Consider the following 7,592-nt stretch of genomic DNA (forward strand, 5'->3'; position numbering starts at 1 on the left):
TTAAACATACAGGGGTATCTGACAATTTGGAAAGATAGACAAGAAGGGAAAGGTGGTGGGGTAGCTCTATTAATAAAGGATGACATCAGGGCAGTTGTGAGAGACGATATTGGCTCTAATTGATAAAATGTTGAATCATTGTGGGTGGAGATTAGAGATAGTAAAGGGAAAAAGTCACTGGTGGGCGGAGTTTATCGGCCCCCAAATATTAACTTCACGGTGGGGCGGGCAATAATCAAGGGAATAATGGAGGCATGTGAAAAAGGAATGGCAGTAATCATGGGGGATTTTAACCTACATATCGATTGGTCAAATCAAATCGCACGGAGAAGCCTGGAGGAGGAATTCATAGAATGCATATGGGATTGTTTCTTAGAACAGTATGTTACAGAACCTACAAGGGAGCAAGCTATCTTAGATCTTGTCCTCTGTAATGAGACAGCAATAATAAACGATCTCCTAGTAAAAGATCCTCTCGGAATGAGTGATCACAGTATGGTTGAATTTGTAATACAGATTGAGGATGAGGAAGTAGTGTCTCAAACGAGTGTACTATGCTTAAACAAAGGGGACTACAGTGGGATGAGGGCAGAGTTGGCTAAAGTAGACTGGGAACGTAGACTAAACAGTGGCACAATTGAGGAACAGTGGAGGACTTATAAGGAGCTCTTTCATAGTGCTCAACAAAAATATATTCCAGTGAAAAAGAAGGGCGGTAAGAGAAGGGATAACCAGCCGTGGATAACCAAGGAAATAAAGGAGAGTATCAAATTAAAAACCAATGCGTATAAGGTGGCCAAGGTTAGTGGGAAACTAGAGGATTGGGAGAGTTTTAAACGACAGCAAAGAATGACTAAGAAAGCAACAAAGAAAGGAAAGATAGATTACGAAAGTAAACTTGCGCAAAACATAAAAACAGATAGTAAAAGCTTTTACAGATATATAAAACGGAAAAGAGTGACTAAAGTAAATGTTGGTCCCTTAGAAGATGAGAAGGGGGATTTAATAATGGAAAATGTGGAAATGGCTGAGACCTTAAACAATTATTTTGCTTCGGTCTTCACTGTGGAAGACACAAAAACCATGCCAAAAATTGATGGTCACAGGAATGTGGGAAGGGAGGAGCTTGAGACAATCACTATCACTAGGGGGGTAGTGCTGGACAGGCTAATGGGACTCAAGGTAGACAAGTCTCCTGGTCCTGATGAAATGCATCCCAGGGTATTAAAAGAGATGGCGGAAGTTATAGCAGATGCATTCGTTATAATCTACCAATATTCTCTGGACTCTGGGGATTGGAAAGCAGCTAATGTAACGTCGCTGTTTAAAAAAGAGGGCAGACAAAAAGCAGATAACTATAGGCCGGTTAGTTTAACATTTGTAGTGGGGAAAATGCTTGAAACTATCATTAAGGAAGAAATAGCGGGACATCTAGATAGGAATAGTGCAATCAAGCAGACGCAGCATGGATTCATGAAGGGGAAATCATGTTTAACTAATTTACTGGAATTCTTTGAGGATATAACGAGCATGGTGGATCGAGGTGTACCGATGGATGTGGTGTATTTAGATTTCCAAAAGGCATTCGATAAGATGCCACACAAAAGGTTACTGCAGAAGATAAAGGAAATGTATTAGCATGGATCGAGAATTGGCTGGCTAACAGAAAGCAGAGAGACGGGATAAATGGGTCCTTTTCGGTTTGGAAATCGGTGGTTAGTGGTGTGCCACAGGGATTGGTGCTGGGACCACAACTGTTTACAATATACATAGATGACCTGGAAGAGGGGACAGAGTGTAGTGTAACAAAATTTGCAGATGACACAAAGATTAGTGGGAAAGCAGGTTGTGTAGAGGACACAGAGAGGTCGCAAAGAGATTCAGATAGGTTAAGTGAATGGGCTAAGGTTTGGCAGATGGAATACAATGTCGGAAAGTGTGAGGTCATCCACCTTGGAAAAAAAAACAGTAAAAGGGAATATTATTTGAATGGGGAGAAATTACAACATACTGCGGTGCAGAGGGACCTGGGGGTCCTTGTGCATGAAACTCTTTTTGGAGTTTATCTGGAAAACATAAAACATTAATCGGTGCCACCTGACCTGGATGACACACCAGACATTTACAAGGCCCCTTTGTTTCTTCTGGTTTTTTTTCGTGTTTTTCTTTTTTTTTGGGCACTAAAATCAAATTTTTTCCTCCAGTGCCCCCTATAAAAGGGGAGGGGGACACTAAAAGCACCGGCAATTAAAACAAATTAAACTTTAAAACGTAAAATTAAATTAAAATTTGGTTGCTGGGCGTGATGATGCACTCCAGTTCCTTCGGTGCCCACCTCTCGCGGAAGGCCGCGAGCGTACCGGTGGACACCGCGTGCTCCATCTCCAAGGACACCCTGGACCGGATGTAAGAACGGAAGAGAGGCAGGCAGTCAGTTTGAACGACCCCCTCGACCGCCCGCTGCCTGGACCGGCTGATGGCACCCTTGGCCGTGCCCAGGAGGCCCTCGGACCTACCCGCTCCCCTCCGCACAGGGTGCCCAAAGATCAGGAGAGTGGGACTGAAGTGCAGCCAGAATTTCAGGAGCAGCCCCTTTAAATAATGGAACAGGGGCTGCAACCTTGTGCACTCAATAAAAACATGGAACACGGACTCCTCCAGACTCCTTGTGCATGAATCCCAAAAAAGTTAGTTTGCAGGTGCAGCAGGTAATCAGGAAGGCGAATGGAATGTTGGCCTTCATTGCGAGAGGGATGGAGTACAAAACCAGGGAGGTCCTGCTGCAACTGTATAGGGTATTGGTGAGGCCACACCTGGAGTACTGCGTGCAGTTTTGGTCACCTTACTTAAGGAAAGATATGGAGGGGGTACAGAGACGATTCACTCGGCTAATTCCGGAGATGAGGGGGTTACCTTATGATGATAGATTGAGTAGACTGGGTCTTTACTCGTTGGAGTTCAGAAGGATGAGGGGTGATCTTATAGAAACATTTAAAATAATGAAAGGGATAGACAAGATAGAGGCAGAGAGGTTGTTTCCACTGGTCGGGGAGACTAGAACTAAGAGGCACAGCCTCAAAATACGGTGGAGCCAATTTAAAACCGAGTTGAGAAGGAATTTCTTCTCCCAGAGGTTTGTGAATCTGTGGAATTCTCTGCCCAAGGAAGCAGTTGAGGCTAGCTCATTGAATGTATTCAAATCACAGGTAGATAGATTTTTAACCAATAAGGGAATTAAGGGTTACGGGGAGCGGGCGAGTAAGTGGAGCTGAGTCCACGGCCAGATCAGCCATGATCTAATTGAATGACGGAGCAGGCTCGAGGGGCTAGCTGGCCTACTCCTGTTCCTAATTCTTATGTTCTTATGTTCTTATGAAATGGGTCCTTCCTATTCACTCTATCTAGGCCCCTCATAATTTTACGCACCTCAATTAGGTCACTCCTCAGCCTCCTCTGTTCCAAAGAAAACAGCCCCAGCCTACCCTGATAGTCTGCATCCCAGAGTACTTAAGGAAGTTGCCCTAGAAATAGTAGATGCATTGGTGGTCATTTTCCAACATTCCATGGACTCCAGATCAGTTCCTATGGATTGGAGGGTAGCTAATGTGACCCCACTTTTTAAAAATGGAGGGAGAGAGAAAACAGGGAATTATAAAACGGTTAGCCTGGCATTGGTAGTGGGGAAAATGCTGGAATCAATGATTAAAGATGTAGTAGCAGTGCATTTGGAAAGCAGTGACAGGATCGGTCCAAGTCAGCATGGATTTATGAAAGGGAAATCATGCTTGACAAATCTTCTAGAATTTTTTGAGGATGTAACTAGTAGAGTGGATAAGGGAGAACCAGTGGATGTGGTGTATTTGGACTTTCAAAAGGTCTCACACAAGAGATTAGTGCGCAAAATTAAGGCACATGGTATTGGGGGTAATGTATTGACGTGGATAGAGAACTGGTTGGCAGACAGGAAGCAAAGAGTGGGAATAAATGGGTCCTTTTCAGAATGGCAGGCAGTGACTAGTGGGGTACCGCAAGGTTCAGTGCTGGGACCCCAGCTATTTACAATATATATTAATGATTTAGATGAAGGAATTGAATGTAATATCTCCAAATTTGCAGATGACACTAAGCTGGGTGGCAGTGTGAGCTGTGAGGAGGATGCTCAGAGGCTGCAGGGTGACTTGGATAGTTTAGGTGAGTGGGCAAATGCATGGCAGATGCAGTATAATGTGGATAAATGTGAGGTTATCCACTTTGGTGGCAAAAACAGGAAGGCAGATTATTATCTGAATGGTGACAGATTCGTAAAAGGGGAGGTGCAACGAGACCTGGGTGTCATGGTACATCAGTCATTGAAAGTTGGTATGCAGGTACAGCTGGCAGCAAAGAAAGCAAATGGCATGTTGGCCTTCATAGCGAGAGGATTTGAGTATAGGAGCAGGGAGGTCTTATTGCAGTTGTACAGGGCCTTGGTGAGACCACACCTTGAGTATTGTGTACAGTTTTGGTCTCCTAATCTGAGGAAGGACATTCTTGCTATTGAGGGAGTGCAGCGAAAGTTCACCAGACTGATTCCCGGGATGGCAGGACTGACATATGAAGAAAGATTGGATCGACTAGGCTTATATTTACCGGAATTTAGAAGAATGGGAGGGGATCTCATGGAATCATATAAAATTCTGCCGGGATTGGACAGGTTAGATGCAGGAAGAATGTTCCTGATGTTGGGGAAGTCCAGAACCAGGGGTCACAGTCTAAGGATAAGAGGTAAGCCATTTAGGACCGAGATGAGGAAAAACTTTTTCCACCCAGAGAATTGTGAACCTGTGGAATTCTCTACCACAGAAAGTTGTTGAGTCCAGTTCATTGGATATATTCAAAAGGGAGTTAGATGTGGCCCCTACGGCTAAAATGATCTGGGGGTATGGAGAGAAGGCAGGAGTGGGGTACTGAAGTTGCATGATCAGCCATGATCATGTTGAATGGTGGTGCAGGCTCAAAAGGCCGAATGGCCTGCTCCTGCACCTATTTTCTATTTTTCTATTTTTCTATCCAATCTTTCCTCAAAGCTAAAATTCTCCAGTCTTGGCAACATCCTCGTAAATCTCCTCTGTAACCCGTTCTAGTGCAATCGCATCTTTCCTGTAATGTGGTGACCAGAACTAACTGTGGCCTAACTAGTGTTTTATACAGTTCAAGCATAACCTTCCTGCACTTATAATCTTCACTCACACCTTCTGATTTAATTTCACACTTCTCTCTTTTACTCTACCTCTATCATGATTATCTTTCTGTCTTAATTGTATCTCTTCTACGGAATGTGCAAAATGTGGTTTTAACAACGAGAATCTGGTTTGTGGCTGTCGTTTGAGAAACAACTCTGCGTGTGTGGAGTATTACGATACATAATTAGAAAATTAGCCAATTTGTGATTCAATGAAACTGTCGTTTCTTTGGATTTGGATCTAACATTTGTTTTATGAGAGCACGTTTTACAATTTGTACATGCGCTCTGCTGTACCATTCAAAGCAGGGTGGTACAGTGGAACCTTGTATGTTTCACACCATTTTTGCTCGTGAACTGTGCAAATTCTTCTGAATGAAATTGTGGTCCATTATCCGAAACAATTTCTTCTGGGAGGCCAAATGAAGAACATAAACTCCACAACATGTCTAATGTTTTACTTGTTATTTTCCACATTGGAAACACCTCGACCCACTTTGAATGGCTATCAATCACAATGAACAATTGTTGTCCTTCCAGCTCAGCAAAATCAATATGTAGCCTTTGCCACGCCCTGGGAGGCCATTTCCATGGCTGTAATTGGTATGTATGTAAACCTGTAAATACCATGTCTAACCACCAGAGAGTTTAACCCCTGGAGTCCCAAGGGATCCCACAATCCCTTGGGAGGACCTGTATTTAAGAAGGCCTCACAGGCTGGAGAGGCACTCTGAGACCTGTAATAAAGGACTACGGTCACACCTTACTTTGAGCTTGCAGTATCTAGTCTGACTCTTTATTCAAGACATAACAGTAATGGTACTGATGGCGGTTGCTTGCTTACCGATTGACATGTCATACACTGACTCACAATGTATTCTATATCTTTATCAAGACCTGGCCAACATAAATAACTGCGTGCAAAACTCTTGGTCAAGCACATTCCCAGGTGCTGGTCATAGAGGTCCCCTAATAATTTGGACCTGACTTTATTTGGTATAACCACTCTTGCATGATACAATCTTTATTGACTGATTATTCATTCCTACGAATGAAGAATGGATGAATATCTTTGTCTGTTACATGGTTTGGCCATCCATTTGCAATATAACCATACACCTTGGACATCACTCGGTCACATTTGGTTGCTCTGCCAATCTCTTCAGCTGTTACTGGCAGTTCATCAATGTATGAAAAATAGAACACTTCTTCCCTATCGGGTGTAACTTATGATGGGGAAGGCAATCTAGACATTTCATCAGCATTAGTGATCAGCTGATCGTCTGTATTCAATATCATATGTATATGCTGATAAAATCAAAGCCCATCTCTGCATTCGGGCTGCAGCTAATGTTGGAACTGTGGACTTTGTATGGGGGATTGGTGTTAGGGGCTTATGGTCCGTAACAATGGTAAACTTAAACAGTAAAAGGGAATATTATTTGAATGGGGAGAAATTACAAAATGCTGCTGTGCAGAGGGACCTGGGGGTCCTTGTGCATGAAACTCTTTTGAGTTTACCGGAAAATAACCATAAACATTAAAACCATGCCACCCGCCTGGGTGACACAGCAGACATTTTCAAGGCCCCTTTTTTTTTTCCTTTTTTTTTTGGGGCGCTAAAATCAAATTTTTCTAGTGCCCCCTATAAAAGGGGAGGGGGACACTAAAAGCACCGGCAATGAAAACAAATTAAACTTTAAAACGTAAAATCAAATTAAAATTTGGTTGCCGGGCGTGATGATGCACTCCAGTCCCTCCGGTGCCCACCTCTCGCGGAAGGCCGCGAGCGTACCGGTGGGCACCGCGTGCTCCATCTCCAAGGACACCCTGGACCGGATGTAAGAGCGGAAGAGAGGCAGGCAGTCAGGTTGAACGACCCCCTCGACCGCCCGCTGCCTGGACCGGCTGATGGCACCCTTGGCCGTGCCCAGCAGCAGTCCTACGAGGAGGCCTTCGGACCTACCCGCTCCCCTCCGCACAGGGTGCCCAAAGATCAGGAGAGTGGGACTGAAGTGCAGCCAGAATTTCAGGAGCAGCCCCTTCAAATAATGGAACAGGGGCTGCAACCTCGTGCACTCGATAAAAACATGGAACACGGACTCCTCCAGACCGCAGAAATTGCAGGCGGCCTGGGAGTCCGTGAACCGGCTTAAAAATTTATTGCACGGCACTGCTCCGTGCACCACCCTCCAGGCCAAGTCCCCGATGAATAGTGGGAGGACCCCTGCGTAGAGTGCCCTCCATCGGGGACCCCCGCCTCCTCCGGACGGCAAGATGGTACGCCATGGCGTGTCCGGACGGCGGGCGAGGATGGCAAAGTTGAGGGTGTGCAGGAGCAGCCCGTACAGGAAACCCCTCCACGCAGAAC

This window comes from Pristiophorus japonicus, chromosome 3 (assembly GCF_044704955.1).
Source record: "Pristiophorus japonicus isolate sPriJap1 chromosome 3, sPriJap1.hap1, whole genome shotgun sequence".
NCBI classification, from domain to species: domain Eukaryota; kingdom Metazoa; phylum Chordata; class Chondrichthyes; family Pristiophoridae; genus Pristiophorus; species Pristiophorus japonicus.